The following is a 21640-nucleotide window of genomic DNA, read 5'->3' as shown; positions in this document are numbered from 1 at the left end:
GAAAATGCAGCAGCAGCAACAACAAAAAGTTTGCCTAAACTAATATGCTATAATTTAAATAGAAATACAATGCATCCTCACCACAATGAGAAACACATATGCCCTGCAAGCCAACTTGCTCTGCTGTGCATATGTTGACCACTGAAGGCCAGGTCCTATAAGACTGCACATTTCCAGTTTAGTTTTGTTGCTGCCCAGTGTCTATGCTTGAGACTGCTGCTTTCAGCTGACAGTCTCCTTATTTTCCATGTACTTTTGCAAGTGTGCCATGTTGCTTTTGATACTTGCTCAGGGTGTTCTACGAGCAGAAGAGGGCTGCAAACGACCTTACTTATTTCAGCTGTACTCACAGCTTTCGTGACTCATCTGCCTGCTTGTCTTTAGCGCTGCAATCCAACCCTGCTGATGTCTCATTTTAGGGGTGGGGGCAGGACTTGGCTGGCTCAGGGGCCCTTGGTGCTCTTGTATCCCTCACGTCACTTCGCCTGCTTTGATGTGGTTCCCTCGGACAGCTGGGCGAAAGTGTGAAGACAGACCTGGACGCTGCCTTGTGAAAATAACATGTGGCTCTAGTTTAGAGTCCGAGGCTCTGACTTGGAATGGGAATGCCATCGTGGGGATCGTGCTGACATGGATTTAATAATGGTACACACAGAAAGGCGGGCCTCATGGTGTTTCTCCATAGGGAACATGCAGTCTCAGTGATGATCAGCTTATAAGGGTAATATATGTGTGTTTCTCCACCATTGGGGGGAGGGTGATTTGCTGCAGAATGAACTTGATCAATGCCTTTGTTAGAACATGACTTCTAACATTGCCTATACAGTCATACCTCTTGTTACGTTTGCTTCAGGTTAAATGTTTCCAGGTTGCGTCCTGCGGCGACCCAGAAGTACTGGAAAGGGTTACTTCTGGGTTTCGCCACTTGCGCATGCACAGACGCTCAAGATGACCTCACGCGCAGAAGCGATGAGTTGCGACCTGCAGAAACGCAGATGCGGGTTGCGTTCTGCTCAGGTTGCGAACGGGGCTCCGGAACGGATCCCATTCGCAACCAGAGCTACCACTGTAATAAAATCAGTGTGGCCATTCCAAATCCCCAAAGTAGTAGGTATTCCTGAAGAGAAACTCTTAATGCAATCATTTGCAGGCCTTGTATACCTCTTGTCAGGAACCGTGCTGAGGAGGGCTGCACTGAGGAGGAATGGTGGGAGCCTCCCCTCCCCCTGCTCCTGATCAGGATCCTGAATCTTCCCAGGAGCAGGAGGACAGTATAGATTTGGAATAGTGGTTTGCAGAGGGGCATAGTTCAGACAGCAGAAGCTGGGAAATACTGGGTGGGAAACAGCTAGGAGAAGAAAGACGGAGAGAGATGGAGAGTTAACAGATTCATAGTCATTGGACAGCATTCCTCCACTCTCCCCAAGGTCAAGAAGAGCTCAGAAAGTCTCAGAAGCTCAGATTACAAGATGTAGGAGTAACATAGATTAATAGGGAGCACGGTCATTTAGAGTAGTGTTCCCCAACCTTGGGCCTCCAGCTGTTTTTGGACTACAACTCCCATCATCCCTCGCTAGCAAGACCTGTGGTCAAGGATGATGGGAATTGTAGTCCAAAAACAGCTGGAGGCCCAAGGTTGGGGAACACTGATTTAGAGGAGACGTGTTCTTTGTTCTCTCACTGTGATTATTAAAGATTCTAACTGGTAAGACCTTCCTTTCATTTGATCTTATCTACTGCAACGGGGAGAGGAAGTCGATTCCCTGAAGCCTGACAGCTCCTTCCAGCAACTCCTGCAGCCAAGCTGCTGCCAAACGTATTCTCTGCTTTCCTTTGGACCATATCAGGGAGGCCAGGAGGGGCGGGGTCTTGTTGTCTGGGCAACCCAGGGCCTCCATAGAGCCCAGTCTTGCACCATGGGGAGATCACATCAGTGCTGCTAATACAGTGTTTTGACTTCACCCTGAGGTGCACTCCATTGTCCCTCAAGGCAGATCGATGGCAACAACAGCACTCTTTGGTAGGCCACAGTTTTCATGGGGTCTCTCAGGGTACCCTTTTTGTTGTGCATTCATGATTACTTTTGCTCATGGCAGTATTGGGACAGTCATATACAATCCACTTTTCAATACCATCTACAACTGCAAAGGTTTTGGGGTGGTCACAAAGCTTCTGTTCCAATCAGTGCTTATCCTGTAATTTCCTGCTGAAATCTTATAAACCCTGTATACCACAAACATTCCAGGCTTTGTTTGCTTGCCCTGCTTTTGTTGCACTGTGGCACAAGAGAGCCCTTCCAGATAGCAATGTGTTAAAAAGAGAAGCATCACAGAAGCAACTCATAAAACAGAATGGTGTGTGGACAGTCCAATATAAATCTAGCACCAATAGACTTGTGCATTGTGTATTGTATTGCCAGTGTGGCGTAGTGGTTAAGAGCGGTAGACTCATAATCTGGGTAACCGGGTTCACGTCCCCGCTCCTCCACATGCAGCTGCTGGGTGACCTTGGGCCAGTCACACTTCTCTGAAGTCTCTCAGCCTCACTCACCTCACACAGTGTTTGTTGTGGGGGAGGAAGGGAAAGGAGATGGTTAGCCACTTTGAGACTCCTTAAAGGTAAAGGGACCCCTGACAATTAGGTCCAGTCGTGGATGACTCTGGGGTTGTGGTGCTCATCTTGCTTTATTGGCTGAGGGAGCCAGCGTACAGCTTCCTGGTCATGTGGCCCGCATGACTAAGCCGCTTCTGGCGAACCAGAGCAGCGCACGGAAACGCTGTTTACCTTCCTACCGAAGCGGTACTTATTTATCTACCTGCACTTTGACGTGCTTTCAAACTGCTAGGTTGGCAGGAGCAGGGACCGAGCAACGGGAGCTCACCCTGTCATGGGGATTCGAACCACCGACCTTCTGGTCGGCAAGCCCTAGGCTCTTTGGTTTAGACCACAGTGCCACCTGCGTCCCTTAGAGACTCCTTAGGGTAGTGATAAAGCGGGATATCAAATCCAAACACTTCTTCTATCAAAGACACGTTGCACAATAAACCTGGGGGGATGGAGAAACCACCGGTCTGAAGGGGCCCATCGTTAATAAAAAGCAGCTATGCCAAAATGAATCAGGAAGGCCATAGGTCTCCATGTAATAAAAACTCTCTTTTCCCTTCTTTAAATCAGACTCAAGATTGCAACAGGCTCAAGCTACATAAGCCTTCAGTGTTGCTGCCTGCTGTGTGTAGCCTTTGGACTTCTGCTGGGTTTGATATTTCATCCCTCAGTCTCCGTCTAGCCCGAGACCATGCAATATAGATGACTGCCAGTAATTTAACTGCAGTGCCACTGTCTGTAAGATGCCAAGGCTGAAAATGTAGAGGTGCTGACAAGCTCATCCGTTCATTGCATCCTCCAGGTATCCATGACTGTGGGAGATCACTGTATATATTATTTTTTTAAAAAAATCTAGGTAGCCACAGTGTGATCCTATGCATGCCTGTTCAAAGGCGAGTCCCTTTGCATTCAGTGGGACTTACTCCTAGGTAAGTGTGTATAGGATTGCAATCCTAGTCGATCTGATTTTGTAGTGAGAGTCTCTGATTCCACAATAAGGCAAATTCCCATGCTTTTTTGTGCATGAGTGAGTTAACAAGAACGCTATCTCTTCTCTTGCACTGAGCATGAAATTGGACCAACAATCATATTTAGATAATCAGAAGAAAGTAAACAGTACAACACTCCTGGGACTATGCCACTTGAGGATGAAAATGGAGGACTGGAAAATTGAACCCTCTCTTATTATTTTTTCGGTGCCGACAGAAGAACAATATATGAGAGTTCAAGCCTAGCCTTTCTGATGTGCAAGTTTTCTACATGTAGGGAACATGAGAGTAATCAATGATGGGATTTCCCACACACACACATTCTCAACTGCTACAGCATTACATTCTCAAGAAAGCCAGTTCTGCCAGCAAACAGGGAATTATCTTCACATGTGGTGGGGGTGTAAATATGTACAATTTTTTTGGCAAAGGGTGTTTAACAGAAATTGCTGGGTTAAAGCTGGCCGAAAGTCCAGAGACAGCATTATTATCAATCTATAATGGAGTGGAAGGTTTGCAGGCTATGAAGGACTTGCTCACAAATTTATTGACAGCTGCACAAATTATTATAGCTAGAAAGTAGAAGGGGCAAGCGAAATATAATATGGAAGAATGGTATAAAGAGGTGTGGGATATAGCTATTAATGATAAATTAACATGTGCCATTAAGGTAAGACGGGGAATACGTAGGAGAAATGATTTTGAGGAGATATGGAGGGTGTTTGTAGAATCTATACTGTTAAAACGGAAAGGGGTCAAACCATCGCAGGAGGTGTTGAAATTTTGGGAGGTTGGATAGTTACAATGGAATGGTCTTGGTGGTGGGGTGCACATTTTTATTCTTATTTATTTATGATTATTACTTTGTCAAAATAAAATTGAAAAAGGAAGGAAGGAAGGAAGGAAGGAAGGAAGGAAGGAAGGAAGGAAGGAAGGTTCCATATGAGTCTTCTGTGTAAATCTGACCTTTTGTGTAGCTTTGATAGTCAGCGCATGCCTCTGAATACCAGATTCTGGGGAGCCCAACTGGAAAAGTGCTATTGCCTCAAGTTCTATTTAAGGGCTTCCTAGAGGTATCTGATGAGACAAAGTGCTGGCCCAGACAGGCTTTTGGCCTGAATCTTCAGGGCTCTTCTGGTATTCTTATAACACACAGCAAATCTAATATTTGGTCCTTGCTTAGATCTAGGTTGTTTGACCATATTTAGAGCAGCAGACTTACAGTGGAGTCACACCAGAATCACCAGCTTTTTTTGGCTCTTGCTTGCAAAAGGGAAAAGGAGAAAGCAACATATATGGTGGGGAGGGATGGTTTAAGAAGAAGAAGAAGACATAAATAAAGGCAAGTCTCATGTTGCAGGTTGGGGTAAAAGGTCTGAAGAAGTTGAAAAGTGCTGATTTAGAGGATAATTTAGGATTCTCTGGGCTTTCTGTCCCAGAGAGGCTTTCGAACTGCAACAGAATAGCTGCCTTTTCATCAATTGAATGGACAGAGGAGGACTATTCCACATTAAGATCCCACGTGTTGCCGCAGATGTTATAAACAGCTGATTTCCAACAGGAAGCTGACTTAGCACATGCTGGGAGCTGGGAATTCTGCTATTCCAGTTTGCTCCTAAGTGAATTTCATGCTGACGACGAGTTGTGCTGGATTGACAGGCAGACTCGCTGCAGCCACAGATCGCATGCAGGAGAAGCAACTTTGCACACTTGCCCTGCCAGCATGGGCCAAGACTCAGTGTGCTAACAGTACCTTCAGATATTTGACAGAGAAAATGAGGTGTGCTATCATTGTTTAATTGCATGCAACTGCTGCATGTCTAGTCTGGTTTTCTTCTTCTTAAGAGGACAAGCAAGTATTCATCTTCTCCCCTGCAGTAAACCCATCTCTTCCTCTTTTTGATCCTATTCTTCTGAAATATGCATGTGCTCCAGCCCACTTGAAATGTTTTCAAAGCCCAGTTGCCACTTATTGACTGTGTTGTACATGACCTTTGGGTTCAGACCAAGCCTCCTTCAGAAGACGAAGAGGGCAGGAGGGATGAGCAAATCTGTTAACTTTAGTTTCTTTTGTTCCTCCTTTTCCAATCTTTAATTCAGTTCTCCACATTTCCACAATACTTTGCATTTTCTCTCCCCCCCCCCACTTTTTTAAAAGCCCTCATGAAAATTAATCAGCGTTTTAGCACAAATTTCTCCAAACAGTCCAAATTTTTGTATGCAATTTTTTGTATACACATTTTTGCAAATAATTTCCCCCAAACATAATGCGTTTCTGCATGCTATTTTCATCAATGTGTGTGTTTTTATGTATCCACCTTACCTTAGCATATGCATTTTGAACACATTATTTGGCAGGCGAGCAGCCTTGCAAAATTCAAAGATGTGCAAATTTTGAATGAGGGCTGCATTTAAGTTAGCACACTGTTTGTGAAAGTGTGGAATAGTTAGGCTCACCTTTAAGTGCATACGGAATGAATTTCTCTCCAATCTCTAGATGCCTGATCTTGTGAAGGCCATCTCAAGAAACCTGAAATGTTTCAGAGAAGGTGACAGGTGAATTTATTACCATTGTCCCCGTGGACTTTGCTGACTTCTGCAAGGCTCATAGGAGAGTCTGGGAATCTTTTTTTCAGTCCAAGCACCACATTCTCTTCTGGGGAGTCTTCCAAGGTCACAGGCCAGAGGCGGGCAGGGCCAAAGGCAAAAATGAGAGGAGTAATAAACACAAATGTCAGATCCTCCAAGTGTCCCTATTTTCCAAGAACAGTCCAGGGTTTACAGAAGTTGTCCGATTTGATCCCGGAATGTCCCACTTTTCCTTAGGACGTCCCTATTTTCATCGAAGAAATGTTGGAGTGTATGAAGTTATGCGACCCCTGAGCCAAGGAGATAAATAACTCTACAAACTTTAGAAGACATCTGAAGGCAGTGCTGTACAGTGGAACCTCAGGTTACAGACGCTTCAGGTTACAGACTCCACTAACCCAGAAATAGTACCTCAGGTTAAGAACTTTGCTTCAGGATGAGAACAGAAATTGTGTCACGGCGGCAGCGGGAGGCCCCATTAGCTAATGTGGTACCTCAGGTTAAGAACAGTTTCAGGTTAAGAACAGACCTCCAGAACGAATTAAGTTCTTAATCCGAGGTACCACTGTATAGGGAAATCTTTTAATGTTTTATTATGTTTCTATATATGTTGGAAGCTGTCCCGAGTGGCTAGGGCAGCCCAGTCAGATGAGCACAGTATAAATAAAACAATTTGTATTCTTATTCAAATTACTACTACTACCATTACTACGGAATAGGAAGTCCCTATTTTCAGCAGAGAAACGTTGGAGGGTATGAAATGTGTACCTTTGTACAGTAGGCTGGTTTCTAAACACACTCCATCCAGCCAAGGAAGAGGCATTGTCAGAGTTCAAAGACACTGTCCAGCCAGACAAAAGCCTTCTATGAAGCAGGGCCAGTGAGGGGTGTGGCCAGGGGAGATGGGGCGTGGTCTGAGGAAAGTCCTGAGGCCAGGCACAGAGAACTGGAGGGCCCCCCTCAGGCCCCGCCCCTTGAAGTATGGCATTGGGTGCAGATGTGAAACCCCAGCAAGCAGCTAGTGTTGGTTTCACTGTTCACCACTAAGAACCCCTCCACGCTGGTGTTTTCCTGGATGTATTCTGCAATATGACCCTGATGCAGTAACAGTTCATAAGTGGTGGATTTATAAAAGGTAAAGGACCCTTGGACGGTTAAGCCCAGTCAAAGGCAACTATGGGGTTGTGGCGCTCATCTCGCTTTCAAGCCGGCGTTTGTCTGCAGACAGCTTTTCAGGTCATGTGGTCAGCATGACTAAACCGCTTCTGGGGCAATGGAACACCATGATAAGTGCCAGAGCACACGGAAATGCCGTTTACCTTCCCACCGCAGTGGTACCTATTTATCTACTTGCGCTGGTGTGCTTTCAAACTGCTAGGTTGGCAGGAGCTAGGGCAGAGCAATGAGAGCTCACCCCATCACGTGGATTCGAACCGCCTACCTTCCGATCCACAAGCCCAGGAGGCTCAGTGGTTTAGATCACAGCACCACCTGTGTCCCCTGGTGGATTTCTACTGTACCAGCCACTCACCTCTTTTTGCTTTGTCAGTTGTTCTTTAATGTTCCCCCACATTCTTGCTGCCTGGAAGGGCAGAGTTGCATATAACTGGCCTGATGCCAACATGAGCACAACGGTGCTAACTTCCCCTGCCAACCATCTCTTCTGACATTGTTATTTGAATGTAAAAGTGTAAGGGAAATATGCATCCATATGCATTGAAACATTGCATTTCCATAGCTTATTCAGATGCAATAGATCGCCACCCATGGGAGTCAATCCCAAACAAAGGCGCCTCAAGGATACCTTACTCAGCGAAGTTCTGTCTGACTCCTTCCCTTCCCCAGGGCTACAACTGTTTTGCACAAAGATACAGCAACTCAGGCTTACAGAGGATCTCCTGGGTGCTGTGGCTCCCAGTCACCAAGACCATGTTAAAAACTAGACTCTGGGACATAGATCACCAGGAACTAATCTCAGCTGTGGAAAAAACATGCTCCCCTCTTTATTTTCAACTCTCTTGGGCGCAGGAATTTAATCTTAATTATTTACAATTTTTGTTTAATCCGCAAGAAAGAAGGGCTTTTTCGCTGGCTAGGTTCAATTCTAATCCTTCTAACCTCCTTTGGGGTAGGTTTGCAGGTTTGGCAGAAAGAGATAGGATCTGCCCATGCGATGCTCACCTGGTGGAAACTCTAGCTCACAGGGCCCTTAAATGTAAAATGTATGATGATCTCCACCAACAATTTCTAGACCATCTATGCATTCCAACATGGAAACCAGAGACAGAGGTTATACGCTTCTTATTACAGGGGAGAGACCAGGAGCTCACCAAGACAGTAGCCAAGTTCCTCTATTTGATTTATGCTACAGGACCCTGCCCTTGCGGGAAACCCACAGAGATGAGGCGGATTGCTTGCCTCTTCTGCCCTTTGGCGGGTGACTGTGCCGTTGGGGTGGCGACGAGATCACGCTGGCCTTTCTATTCTGAATGTATTCTGAATGTTCTTATGTGATGCCAATAAGGGTTACTTGACTTGAGTTGAATTGACAAAGGTGGCAGATTGCGAGGGTGATGGAGGGGAGACAATGTTGCGTGCATGTTGTCAGGACATAGGGAGGAGCCAGGGGTGAAGCCGAATGCTGCAGCCACGTAGCTTCAATGGCTGATGGCTCCTCTTCTGCCTCCTCCTGGTGCCTCCACTGATGGGAGGCTGCTTTGGTCCTCCTGGCCCTCTGTGGCAGTAGGAGGAGGAGTTGAAGGAGCCGGCCACTGGAGCTGCACCACGCTTGGCTCCAAGCTTCGCCTCCATGCTTTTTGGACATTATATATTGTGTGGGGCCAAGATCCCAGAACTGTTAATGTTTTGAGCCACTCCTTGAACAGTTCAAGGGCAGGAGAGCACAGTGGGAGCTGTGTTGTTGCTGAGAGGAGAAGGGAATGGATTACATTTAATCACAAACCGGGTCAGAGGAGGCAGCAGTGTTATGAGAGAATGACTTTTGCACATGCTCCTCTGACAGGGACGGCAGCAATTTGTCCAAAATGGGGATCATGTTTCTGGAGACAGCGGATGACGAATTAGGATTTGTGCAGATAACACAGGAAACATTGATTCGGAGAGGGGTCAGAGGCTCTTAAAACTGACATAGTAACTAAGGACAGGAACATATATTTACATCCACGCAAGAAGACCCGGGTGGAAGCAGAGGAGGCTTTTTGGAGACGCTTCCAAGGTCTGGCTTGTTATAGAGCGATCCCCAAGGATGGTGGACTAGCAAACTCAATTCCATTACTCTATATAACGATGCCTGGGGACGTGAGCGGAAATTGCAAACCAGGCTGGCTTGACAGGAGCTGTGGAAACACTGTAAGAGCTATTTTTAAGGCACTGAGCTAGGAAACATTTGGGAACAGGCTGCAGGATCACAGGAAGGGGAGCTTGATGTTTAAGGGGGCTGAGTGGAATGGCAACAGTTTATTACCACCCTGCATGCCCTCGGCATAAGGCAGGGGGGCCAGTTTGCCTGCACAGCCAAAGGTGGAGGTGGCATGTGGGAATGTGGAAAGTTGGATGGAGCAAGCAAAGAGAAGCCAATTTTGGTTATGCTTAGAACAGGGAAACGGTGCCTGGTTGGGCTCAAATCAGGGGCATATCAGGCAGGGGTTCATCTTGAGAGCCATGGTGCTGTGCAAGCCACAAGAGGGAATAAATGAATAAAATTGGATAGATAGACCAACAAAGAAGACTCTTGCCAACTCTGGGAGTTTAGAGAGCATCCTACAAATTTCCCAGTGCCCACAGATGCCAGAGCAGGATCTATGAGGAGAGGAAGAGGAGAAGGAAGCAGGCTGAGCAATACAAGCCAGGATGGACATCCTGGTCTAGCACTGGGCAGTACAATTCCTCCAAAGCTTATTGGTTCCTTAACAATAAAAGCAGTCATGTGAACATGGTCTTTTCCCATTGAGCTGGTGCAGTTATGTGGCTTAGTAGACCTCACCAATTATCCGCCCTAGAAAAGACCCAGAACTATCTACACTCGCCTTTCCCAAGCTGGTGGCTTCCAAATGTTGTGAAGACTCTAACTCCCATCAGGCAGGTAAAAGATAAAAGCTAAAGGACTCCTAGATGGTTAAATCCAGCCAAAGGTGAGTATGGGGTTGCGGAGCTCATCTCGATTTCAGACCAAGGGAGCCGGCGTTTGTCCACAGACAGCTTTCCGGGTCCTGTAGCCAGCATGACTAAACCATTTCTAGTGCAACAGAACACAGTGATGGAAACCAGAGCACACGGAAACGCAGAAAGCGGTACCTATTTATCTACTTGCACTGGCATGCTTTTGAACTGCAAGGCTGGCAGGAGCTGGGACAGAGCAATGGGAGCTCACGCCGTTGTGGGGATTCGAACCGCTGACCTTCTGATTGGCAAGCCCAAGAGGCTCAGTGGTTTAGACCACAGAACCACCCACGTCCATCAGGCATGCTGTTGCTAGCATGCCCAGTGATCAGGGATAGTGGGAGCGTGGTTGAGCAACATCTGTTGGAACAGGCTGCTCTATAGCATTCAGGGATTCTGTTACAGGCAAACAGGGGGCTCCCTGGGCAAATGCATTGACATGGAAAGTGCTCCCTTGAGGTAGAAGACTGAAAACCGCTCTCCTAGCTGAGTACAACCAGAAGGTGTTACACTTCAGGTGGCATCTCTTGAACCCTTGGGCTAAATCAGGAATGGGAGACCTTTGTCCCTCCAACTGCTGACAATACTCATGACCACCCATACAGCAGCAGCAGCAACAGCAGTAGGAGCACTGAGCCACTCCTCATCTGGTTGTTTCAAGCCTGTTCTTAACCAGCAGAGGGACTTTCTTGAGAGAAGAGCTTCCATAGCTTAGAAGTACATAGTCAGGGGAAAGGCAGTGATCTGGGAAGTTCTGTGGCCTCAGAAATCTGCTTGCTGCTTAGAGAGGTTGACTCTCATGCAAAAGGGGTGACTGACTCCCATCCCACAGGTGGGGGAGGTACACAGGAATTCATCTTCACCTCAAGCTCCAAACATAAAACAGACCTCATCGGATTCCAGCCCAGGGATCTGTTTTTCATTCCAGTCCCAGGTTCTGGTTTATGTCTTCTTCTGAGAAGTATATTTCAAATGGAGAAGGCCTTGGCATTCCAGTCCTGCATTATGGCTCTGTGGTGCAAAAGGTGCTCCAGTTTTCTTCAGTTGCCAGTACCTCATCCATAATACTCCAGGATTTCCCAGCTACACCACAGCTGTTCCCTGACAGAGAAAACAAGTGGGGGGGGGCTCCTTCTCTGATGGCTTTGGATCAAGACGCAGAGGAGGGATTCATCCCTGGAAGTATCCATGAAGTAGTCAAGAAATGTTCCATCAGGGTGAGAATGAGCTGAGCTGCTGCTGCTGTCAACACAAACTCAAGATTGATTACACACTTGAATCATATCACTGATGTCTGGCGACTCTGTATGGATGCATTATTTGCATGAGCTTAAGGTGGCCCCCAGTTAGGAGCAGGAGCAGTACAATGGTAGTGTAGGTATTTGACTGGCAATCCTTGCAAGATGCACTTAGCAAACTCAGCAGAGTCTGCTCAGCCTCCCTCCAAGAAGAACATGTCAGCAACTATTATTTTATTTCATTTTTTCCTATCCCAGTTGGTTCTTAATCCAAAAAGCCCTCCGGAGGCAACAGTTATTTGGGGATTTTAGCATCAGGTGTGTCAGCTTGGTCATTATTCCAATTAAAGTGCAGTTCTAACCTGCTAAAGGATTATCGTTATATTTTTGAGTGTGTGGCGGGTGCTGATCCTGGTGGTGAGGGCAGGTCCCTCCTCTGGGTGTGTCAGAGCCATTGACGTTGCAAAGGCAAAATGCTATGTAGCTTTTGCTCTTTGCTCCTGCCAGTTTTCGCAAAACTGACAGGCACATGCCAGGTGGGCAGTTTGGGTTGTCCTCTGCACAGTGTGAAGGACAGCCTTGTTGGCATGACTGCTTTCAGATGTCTTGGGCGAGATGGAGCTGTGCAGCCTTTAAGTTGGGGGTGTAGTCCAAATGCTGTTGGACTACAATTCTCATAATCACCTGGCCATTGGCTGTGCTGGCTGAGACTGATGGGAGTTGGAGTCCAACATCAAGAGGGCTGATGTCAGGGATGGATGTAGCGGGACACCTGCCAAAGTCCCAGTTGCTCAGAAGGGCCCATTGCTAAACTGACCCTGCTCAGAATTCCTACAGCCCTCCCTGCTGTGACTTGTCCCATCAGTTGTGTCAGGCACTGCAATTTCAGTAATCTAATGTGGCGAAGGCCAGCTGCAGATCAGAGTCAAGCGCTATCTTGGCTCCCATTCAAAGGCACCCCTGGCAGCACCAAACAGCCTTTGCCCACCTGGTGGTGGGGCTTATGATGACTGCAGCATGTAGCAGTGCCAAGGGATGGTGCAGATTAGTGCCAGGTAGGGTCTGTGGGTGGCACCATGTTGAGGGGTCCCTGGTGGTTTGATCTTGGGAGAGCAGTTCCAAATCTGCTTTAAAATCAGCTTCACAGAGGTCTACGACAGCAGCGTCAAGTTGGGACTCACAAGTATGAATGGTGGGCCACCAGTCATATTGCCCCAGAAGCAATATGCAAAAGCTTTTCAATGGAGCCAGTTCACACTTTCAGCTGTTAGTCAGCAAGCCCACAGGAATCCAGTGGAGAGGCATAATAAATGAAATTACTTGGATTTGTAATTTGGGCAGATTTGGAATCCAGCATCACTGCAGGGCATTGTACCACAAAGAGGAACCCATCAATGCTGTAAACAGACAGACGATGTCACTGCGACATCCACACCCACTCCCAGTCAAGGGAGAAGCAGCCACATCATCAGTTTTGCATAAATGCAGAGCTGGATGAATTTTGCAAGCTATCTTCTCTCTGATCTCGCTGCCTTGAAATAAACTGGGAAGGCACATTTGATCGGAGCCATGCAGCTCTCATGACTAGCCCTATTAGAAACCCCCCTCCCCAGTTGCCATTAGCTCCCATTGCAAGGAAAAATATTTCCCCCATTTCATACTGACATTGTAGCCCCAGACACCCCTCCCTTGAAACAAGTACAGTGGCAACATCAGAGGGCAGATTTCAGATGGGGAAATGATGGAGGGGCAAAGATCCCCAGTACACCCCAGTACACCAGTACACCAGTCCTAGTCAAACACAGTTTCCCCCCTCCCACTGCGAGAGCCCTTAAGCGATGAAAAAAAGAAGTTCTAGTCATGGACCTCTCCCCAGTCTACTTTGACTCTAAAGGTGAGTCCATGCTTGTACATTCTCCATTCCACAATTGCAATATTGTATGTTGATGATTTGCACATGTGGAACTGCCAGCACACCTGAAACACCACAGGCAGCATTTGGGTATCGCATGCAGCGCTTCACCTCTCCTTGGACGCAATGCATTTCTACAGAGGCAGGAGACACATTGAGCCATGAGTCACTGCATGGCAGTTGTGTGTGTGTGAATGGACTCAACATCAAGAATGACCTTGAACCGAGCCTTCTGCAGCCCAGAGGTGTTTCTGTGGGGTACAGAAGGATGGTAAGACAGTCTCACCTCTCTGCATTTAGGTCGTTTTAGTCTCTGGACTAACTGGTCTTACGTGGCTTCCCCTCTCTAGGTAGCAGCATGTCTTTCTTCAACATGTGGTAAATCACCTCCACGGAGTCCAGGGGTCCTCATGGTCATTCCTCCGCTGTGGGAGATAACATCCCTCTGTGCTGCATACCAGTTGCTAGGAATCACAGGTGAGGAGAGTGCTGCTGCACTCACATTCTGCTTTCTAGACCACTGAGCCTAGGGCTTGCCAATCAGAAGGTTGGCGGATTGAATCCCCACGATGCGGTGAGCTCCCGTTGCTCAGTCCCTGCTCCTGCCAACCTAGCAGTTCGAAAGCACGTCAAAGTGCAAGTAGATAAATAAGTACCACTCCGGTGGGAAGGTAAACGGTGTTTCTGTGTACTGCTCTGGTTCACCAGAAGCGGCTTAGTCATGCTGGCCACATGACCCGGAAGCTGTACGCCGGCTCCCTCAGCCAATAAAGCGAGATGAGAGCTGCAACCCCAGAGACATCCACGACTGGACCTAATGGTCAGGGGTCCCTTTACCTTTAGCTAACTGGGCTCTTTTTATGCCCTCATTCTGCACTTCTGTCCATTCCCTGGTGGCCTCCCTGTCACTCTGAATCAACTGCTTATTAGAACCCCTATTTTATTACCATGATGAGAATATCTGGCTGATCTATCCGGCTCTCTCCATCGCTGGCCTCTCAGGGCACCTGTCCAACTGCTAGCCTTACATTTCCAAGTTGAAAAACATACACAAGTCCCACGTATTGAAGGATAACTTGGACCTTCCTCGTGTGGTGCTCAATCTTCCTTTCCTGGAGCCAGAGAGTAATAACTGCATTAACTATTCTGCGGGGACCTATGTAACTGTAAGTCATGCGCTTTTGTCGAGAGGCTGGGCCAGGAGGAAACTCTTGAGCTTGAGAAAGAGGGGTCTGCGGCAGATCTCAAGTGTGCAACTCTCGCTGTTTACACGCAGGCTCCTTCCAAACCTGGCAGGTAACTCCATTGACTGGTCCCACGTTGAGCTCCTCTTGTTGTGGAACTCGTTGCTACGTACAGAGGTGCTCCAATGGCAGAAGCAGATCCTCATGGGAAATGAAGTCACTTGGTGTGCTGTGCCAGGATTGGAACAGCTGGGGAAAGAGAGCTGGGTTTTCTGAGTCAGAAATATTCGTCGGTGGGTCTTAACAGCAGCAGGGTGGAGGGGAAAGCTGGGAGTACCAGCAGAGGCATAGGGAACGCCATGACTTCGAGGAAAACGCCCTCCTGAGGGAGCATAGGGTGCTTCATGTTTATTGAGCATTCATATTGATTTGCTTAGAGGAAGGCTAGATAATGTCTTTTTGATAAGCAGGCATTCTGGTGGGCCTACATTTTTGAGGCCCTGAAGGTTGAACTGTTATGGGAGCCCCTTCGCAACCAGCAACAAGGTCTGAGTAACTGCTGTCATCTTCTCCAATGGAGTTGTCCTACGACAGATCACCAAACCTGTGCAACATCTGTGCTACTGACTCTCAGACTTTGAGATTGTTGAAACACACACAAACACACACACACACATCAATGTGAGTTCTACAACTCATATTTGGTCTGCTAGACCCCAAACTTTTAAGCAACATGAACTAAAGTTGCTTCTGGAGCCCCTCTGGGATTAAGGGCCCTGAGGCTTAAGCTTCAATAGTTTCATAGTAGATCTGCCCCTGTTTGTGGGGAGATTAGACAACCTTGCAAGTGGTATCCCACACTTTCTGATACATTCCACCCCCCCCCCATTACTTTCCTTATTGTAACAAAGTCCTATCTTTTGGGATAGTGGGTTTGACCTCCTAATCTACTGCACTTGCACAAGCCTGAATTTGCCCTTCTGTGATTGAATCCCACTCCAAAATAAGGACAATTCAGAAGCACCAATAGGAACATCAGATGCTGCCTTATACCGAGCCAGGCGATTGGTCCTCTTAGCTCAGTATTGTCTGCAGTGACTGGCAGAGGCTGTCCAGGATTCCAGGCAGGATTCCAGCCCTGTTTGGAGATGCCAGGGATTGAACCTGGGTCCTTCTGCATGCAGAGCACATGCTCTGCTCCTGAGCTACGCCCCTTTCCCAAGGAAGCAAACTAGCTCTGTGATACATTCCTCTCTCCCTCTTCACTCAAAATGGCAGCACAGCATGCCAAAGTGCTACCAGCAGGTGATGCAGCTGAGAGCTGCATCTATTCTGCATGAGAACTAGAGCCAAACTAAATGTGATGCTATTTACTCAAGTTAGCAATTTTGCAGAGAATATTTATTTTTATAAAAGTGAATGAGGATCCAAGTCTAGACTGGGGCCCTGGCAGATTGCTCAGGGGACTTAATAATTCTCAGTCAGTGACAGCCGCTGCTGGAGAGCCAGTGACAGTAAAGGACGTTAGAGGAACAAATATTCTGAGAGTTCCAGGGGCCATATGGAGAGGCCAAGAAGGCCACATTACACTTCCCCAACCTGTGGCTTTTATACATTGACGAACTGCAACTTCCATCGCCTGCAGCAAACATAGCCAATGGTCAGGGAAGATGGGAAATGGGAGTCCAAAAACACAGGGTTCATCCATAGGTACGTTTTGCCCTTGCTTTTCTGGTCTGTGTCTGAGTTCTTTTTTCTTTTTCTTTTCCCTGCCACTTTCCCCAAGAAAACCTGCTCTTTAATACTGAATCAGAACAGATGGTAATTAGGGTGTTCTGCGGATTGCTGTTTGTTCCAATTCCGCGGTAAAGAGTGGGTTTTTGCGGGGGATGTGGTACAGTAGAGCTATAGGGGAAAAAGCACTTGTACACAGAGCTTTAAAGCACAGACTTGTGCCTAGAAACATGGCACAAAGATGAGTCTGGATAAGCCCACAGGAAGGGGAACCGTATTGAGGGTGGCTGTTCTAATGTATTATAATGTGGAGCTTGGGCAATGAGAAAGGGGCTTACAGTAACAAACAACATCTGCATTTTGATCTGTGAAATTCTCGATGTTGTTCTGCAGCCGTTACCCTGAAGCAACTTCCTCCACCACTTCGCCTGCAAAACCCATTTTAGCTGCTGGTCTCTTGCTACGTTCAAATATGTCCCTGTCTCATTGCTCAGGCACTGCAGCGGCCTCTAGTGATGAAAGTCAGCAGACAGCGAAGAGCGTGCTTGATTGCTTATTAAGTGTTTATACCCAACCTTTCCTCCTATAGTACAAAGCAGCTTACAAAATATTAAAGCACAACACAACAAAAACAGCTGTGTAAAAAGGAAAGGAAACAATAGAAGCCAGCAATGAAACAGTTTGAAAGCAACTGTAGCCAAAGCATCATAACACACAATAAAAGCCAGCATAATGTAATGTAATGAAATGAGGCAGAATGATAGAATAATAGAACTGTATTGTTGGAAGGGATCCTATGGGCTATGTAGTTCTAGCCCCCTGCAATGCAGAAATCTACCCCCACCAAAGCATGCAAGTGTCTCGAGCCACTGACTTCAGAGTAGCCACAATGAGGCTTATGGAATTACTTAGAGGAAAGCAGTTGGAGAACTGCAGAATGAAACTAAAGCCCCACTGGTGTTCCAGCTGCAAACAGGGCAAAGACAATGATAGCAAATATCAACAGTTTTACAGCCCAGATGTCTTTTTATAAGCTGGGAGCTGTGTTGTTTTTTTCCCTTAAAAAAAACTTAATTGGTAGTAAAACAAGCAGACGCTAATTATAACTCTCTGGGGTTCTTTTCCATTTAAAGCAGCACCTTTGCGAATGTCGTCATTTTCCTTCAAACAACAACAACAGAAATGCAACTCTCGGCTGAGCTTCGCAGAACGTCACAGCAAGCTCTTTCTGAGCCTGTGCTCTGGGCAATGGTCTCTCCACACACATCTGAATGGCTGGAATTAGACCCATATAAACCCCAGCTGCATAATTATAGCAGTTTACAAAAGTATGGTGCTGCCTCAAAGCTACTGTGCATTGATTCAGAAGTAAGAAAATGATATGAGCATTTTTAGAATGCAGGAGCTATGTATGGTGGATCCAACCAAAGGTTTATCTTGTCCAGCCTTCCCCCAACCTGACACACTTTAGTGTTGTTGAACTACAACTCCCTGAGATCCAGGCAGCACAGCCTATGGTCAGATATAAAGGGAGTTGTAGCATAAAGCAGCTGGAGAGCATTAAGGCGGAAAGGCTGATCTCACCCAGAATGGCCTTTCCAGACTGGAGGGTTGTTGTTTTAGTATTTGTGGCTATATTTTGCAACATGTAATGGATGCAATAATAGTTCATGGGTTTGGGATTTCTATTGCACCATCCCAACATCATTCTGCTTTGTTGCTCAGTCTAGGTGGTGCTGTGGGTTAAACCACAGAGCCTAGGACTTGCCAAGCAGGAGGTCGGTGGTTTGAATCCCCATAACGGGGTGAGCTCCCATTGCTCGGTCCCAGCTCCTGCCAACCTAGCAGTTCAAAAGCACGCCAGTGCAAGTAGATAAATAGGTACCACTCCAGCAGGAAGGTTTCCGTGCGCTGCTCTGGTTCGCCAGAAGAGGCTTAGTCATGCTGGTCACATGACCCAGAAGCTATACGCCGGCTCCCTCGGCCAATAAAGCGAGATGAGTGCCGCAACCCCAGAGTCGGCCACGACTGGACCTAATGCTCAGGGGTCCCTTTACCTAGGAGTCGCAGAGGGCAAGGAGTTATCTCTCAAGAAGGGAAGATTAGACCATTTCCCAATACACAGGGCCTCAGGTTTCTGTGGTGCTTCCCTAATGACTATTGTACTCTGGGCACTATTGCACTAGAGCTCAACAAAAGCAGGGCAAAACATCAAGAAGATGGCATTTGTGGTGCAAAAAGTTATTGAATTTCAGCAGGAAGCTACAGGGCATGCACTGATGGGAAACGAAGTGGCAAGTTTGCCCCTGAAAAATGTTCAGGTGCAAACAGTATCAAAAGCTGCGTCGAATCGTGTATAACCAACCCCATACCGTGATAAGTACAAAAGCATCGTGGATGCATCATGAAAAAGGACTAAAGCACTAAGATTTATGTATTGATGTGTGTTTTTCTTTCCTTTTTCCTTTTTGTAAATCTACCAAAGAATAAAATAAAATAAAATCGGGATTAAGGGGTTTGCTCAGTTTGGTGGAGGGGGTGTGCTATGTCCCATCGGTGTAGTGACAGTGGTACTCGCCGTTCTTCTGAAAAGCAATATTCTCCGGGGGGGGGGGTCGAGGGATCGAGGAGCATCAATTATGGGGGAGTGAGAAATGTCCCTGTTTTCATCTGTGGAATGTTGGAGGGGGTGGTCATGGCCAACAGCCCTTGATAAGCCTATGGAATTGTCTCATCTCACCTGTCTTACTTTGCAGAGTACAGCCCCTTATTTGAAGGGCTTTCTGGTCCGAGTCAAGTTTATAAATAAATGTGAAAGGGGGCCTTGAACACTAGTGTTTTAAATTTGTTGTTAGCTGTCCTGAGCCCGGTTTTCTGAACCGGGAAGGGCGGGCTATAAATAAATAAAAAATTATTATTAATAATATTATCCTTCTTCCTGGTGATGAATTTCCTCTTATTTTCCTTGCAACGGGGAGATGTCCATCTGAACACCAGTAGGGGTGGGCTATATGGGGGTGTAGACATAAGAACCCCCCAACCAACATCTGGATAAGGGCTTGAGAATCCTTGGGCCATTAGCCTTGAGAGTACAGTGGTACCTCGGGGTTACATACACTTCAGGTTACATATGCTTCAGGTTACAGACTCCGCTACCCCAGAAATAGTACCTCGGGTTAAGAACTTTGCTTCAGGATGAGAACAGAAATCGTGCTCCGGCAGCATGGTGGCAGCAGGAGGCTCCATTAGCTAAAGTGGTGCTTCAGGTTAAGAACAGTTTCAGGTTAAGAACGGACCTCCGGAACGAATTAAGTACTTAACCCGAGGTACCACTGTATTGGCCAGGCTGGTTAGAGTTGATGGGAGGCATAGTCCAGTAACATCTGGAGGGCCGAAGCTTCCCCAGCCCTGATGAAGACTAAGTCTGGGTAAAACAAGGCTTCCAGATGTTGGTTTATGACTCCCCTTGCCCCTGACCATTGGCTGAGCTGGCTGGGGGTGATGGGAGTTGGAGTCCGACCACATCTGGAGGGCTGCAGACACACCCCTCAAATGAATATCCCCATGTTCCATTAAAATGGGATGGCCTGGCTGCTCTTTGGCAATTTTGGGTCTCAGTTCTGGAACTTGTAACTTTCCAGGAGTCGCAGAGGGCGAGGAGTTAGCTCTCAAGAAGGGAAGGTTGGACGATTTCCCAATACGCAGGGCCTCAGGTTTCTTTGGCAAGCTGGAGGGGAAAGAGAAATATCGCCGCCGCCCCCCCCCCCCGCCTAAAGTGCCTTGTTTGAGCCTGTACTAAGAGACTTGGCAACCTGAAGTGATCTGCTGTCGCCGTAGCAACAAATGACTAAATAATGACAATTAGCTGAAATAGCACAGGGAAACAAGCCAAGGCAAACAACTCGAAATTACCTGCAATTCCTCACCCCCAGCGCTCGCGCATCAGCCCCCCTCCACCACACAGCCAATCTTTTAATTAAAATTAATTGCTTATTACCGTACCTCCTCCCACCCTGCAGAAAATAATAAAATTACATGAGCAAAGAGCATGAGAGTACCTGTCAGGAATCCCATGCAGATGAAGAAACAGCCAAACTAAACAGCATCCCTTGTGTCTTACGACGTGGCCCAATTTTCCTTTCACCTTGTCGCGCCTCAGGCGGGGGGGGGGGGAGCTGCAATTGCCTATCCCGCAGGCATCGTGAGACAGGTGGTGCATCGTGGAGGGCGGGGGGGGGGAGAAGCTCGGGCTTCCTGCTGTGCTTAGCTAGTTTTATAATCTGGTTTGCTGGGTTTACGGGAAGCTTTGCCAGCCTCTCCTTTGACCCAGACGTAAGTGCCGGAGACAGAAAGCTGAGCAGATTGTTGCTTGCTGAGCATATGCTCCAGCGCTATAATCCCGCCTTGCACAACTGGGTGCTCTCCAAACATTAGGGACTACAACTCCCATCAGCTCCAAGCCAGCATGGCCAGTGGTCAGGGATGATGGGAATTGGAATTCCAAGCATTTAGCGGCCACCAGGTTGAGGAAGGCTGGGGTAGACCCATGGTCCCTTCTTCATGCTCTTTTCCTTTTGCTCTGACTCAAAAGAAGGTCCTCTCCTCTATGCCTTAGGGTGAAGGCCAGATAAATTATTATTATTCTTATTATTATTATTATTATTCCCAACCGGAATCTGTACATATTGTTGAATCAGGCCAAGGGTTCATCTATATACAGTGGTACCTCGGGTTAAGTACTTAATTCGTTCCGGAGGTCCATTCTTAACCTGAAACTGTTCTTAACCTGAAGCACCACTTTAGCTAATGTGGCCTCCAGCTACTGCCATGCCACCAGAGCACGATTTCTGTTCTCATCCTGAAGCAAAGTTCTTAACCTGAAGCACTATTTCTGGGCTAGCGGAGTCTGTAACCTGAAGCGTATGTAACCTGAGGTACCACTGTAATACTAATACTAATACTACTACTACTACTACTACTACTACTACTACTAATAATAATAATAATAATAATAATTTATTTATACCCAGCCCATCTGGCAGGGTTTCCCCAGCCACTCTGGGCAGCTCCCAACAGAATATTATTATTATTATGATTAATAATAAAGTGATAAAACATCAAACATTAAAAACTTCCCCAAACAGGACTGCTTTCAGATGTCTTCTAAAAGTCAGATAGTTGTTTAATTTCCTTAACATCTGATGCTTGCCT

General features: G+C 46.9%; 1 protein-coding gene across 1 annotated transcript in view; it reads right to left on the bottom strand.

The window, feature by feature from the left end:
• Positions 1–20595, bottom strand: part of VSIG10L2 (V-set and immunoglobulin domain containing 10 like 2) — a 66369-nt gene extending 45774 nt beyond the window's left edge. Inside the window, exons 1-2 of the mRNA XM_083713502.1 lie at positions 20488–20595; positions 6051–6123 (exon numbers count right to left, since the gene is read on the bottom strand). The gene's annotated coding sequence lies outside the window, so the exon portion shown is untranslated. The remainder of the gene's footprint in view (positions 1–6050; positions 6124–20487) is intronic.
• Positions 20596–21640: the final 1045 nt, after the last annotated feature.

The sequence above is a fragment of the Podarcis gaigeae genome (assembly GCF_964106915.1).
Source record: "Podarcis gaigeae genome assembly, chromosome: 15".
NCBI classification, from domain to species: Eukaryota; Metazoa; Chordata; class Lepidosauria; order Squamata; family Lacertidae; genus Podarcis; species Podarcis gaigeae.
This window is presented reverse-complemented; position numbering and strand designations above follow the sequence as displayed.